Here is a 1697-nt window from a genome sequence, read left to right as displayed (position 1 = left end):
GTTGTATCCTGGGGGGCTTGCGCAATACACCGCGAATAAGTCCTTAAAGGCAGTGAATCTACACACCTCAAGAAGTTTTTTGGTTCGTGATTTATCAGCTATTACAACAATACCATGTCCATACCACATGTCATTTTGTGGAATTTTCAATTTTTTTAATATTTTTAAAATTAAACTGTCATGTATCTCTTCATAGTTGCGTCATGTGTCAAATTGGGGAGGACAAAATTGAATCATTTTAAAAAATAAGAAACTAAATTGAATCAAAATATTAAATAAAGGTACTAAAATGAAAACATACATGGTTAGTCTGACACGTGGAACAATCATGACCTACCATGTGGTATAATCATGACTTGCCGCGTGGCATTTTCTTAAAATTAAAAATGATAAAATCTCGAATTGACATATGGTACAACTATGACGTGACACGTGACAATTTATTTTTTAAAATTTAAAAAAAATAAAAAAATTTAAAAATTCCACAAAATGACATCTGACTTGTACGGTGTTAATGTCAACTTAACGAAAATGGCCAAATTAAACTTTTTTTTAAAGAATTAGAGGACCAAATTGAACGAAAAAATAATAAGATGACCAAAATGAATCAAATCAACAAATGGAGAGACTAAATCACTAATTAAGCCTATAAAATATCTTTAAGATATTTATAAATAATATCTTATGATATAATAAATTATTATTAGATTTTATTATATCTTTAAGTTATTATGATATAACAATTGATTATCTAATATCTCATGAAATAAGACTTAATTATTCAAGTAACAAAAATATTTTTAATATATTTGTTTATTAATGATCTAAGAAGTCTATAAATACAACATTTCACCACTCAATTCTAATAATTAATCATACCTTCTACACTTAATATAATTATACAGATCCTTAGCATCTTACTAGCTTAAACATTAAAGAGTAAAGCTGGAATAGCTCAGTTGGTTAGAGCGTGTGGCTGTTAACCACAAGGTCGGAGGTTCAAGCCCTCTTTCTAGCGTTTTTCTTTTTATTTTTATTTTTACGTTTAATAGGTGGTGTCATCGAGTTTGAACTTGATGATTCCCTTCGAGAAAGTAAGAGAATGCAACAACAATGTAGTAAGTAGTCTTACAGTGTACATATTTTATTTTTTAAATCTTAACGTGAATAGGACTTGGGTTTGAGTCCTTTGTATATTATTTTAATAGTTTATTAATTTAATAATATGCTTAATGATGAGTGATTATAAATACCTAGATGTATAGAAATAATCATGAAACATGAATTTGTTGAATGATTGTTGAATTTGTATATATGTATGTATATACATATATATATATATATATATATATATATATATATATATATATATATATATATTCTTGATTGTTGACATGTATAATTGTAAGAGTAGGATTGAATGTAACTTGTTTTCGGGTGTTAAACCAATAACGGGTTATTACTGGCATAGCTCTTGACGGCATAGTGGTGGCCCGCAAGGCAATGATACGAGCGGGGAGGTTCATATGTTTCGTGCTCACACTTGAGACTGCTACGAGCGGGGAGGTTCGTAGTTGTTGGATCACGTGTGTTGGACTACGGGTGGGGAGGTCCGTAGAGTTGGACTACGAGCGAGGAGGTTCGTAGAGGTAGAACCACGAGCGGGCAGGCTCGTGGAAGCATATATATCCTGGGTC

At 30.9% G+C, this 1697-nt stretch overlaps 1 non-coding gene across 1 annotated transcript; it reads left to right on the top strand.

The window, feature by feature from the left end:
* Nucleotides 1-944: 944 nt before the first annotated feature.
* Nucleotides 945-1018, top strand: TRNAN-GUU. The gene has a single exon. It is a non-coding gene; the product is annotated as a tRNA-Asn (tRNA).
* Nucleotides 1019-1697: the final 679 nt, after the last annotated feature.

Source organism: Vigna unguiculata, chromosome 4 (assembly GCF_004118075.2).
Source record: "Vigna unguiculata cultivar IT97K-499-35 chromosome 4, ASM411807v1, whole genome shotgun sequence".
Classification (NCBI taxonomy): domain Eukaryota; kingdom Viridiplantae; phylum Streptophyta; class Magnoliopsida; order Fabales; family Fabaceae; genus Vigna; species Vigna unguiculata.
Note: the sequence above shows the minus strand (reverse complement) of the source record. Positions and strands in the feature narration are given on the sequence as shown.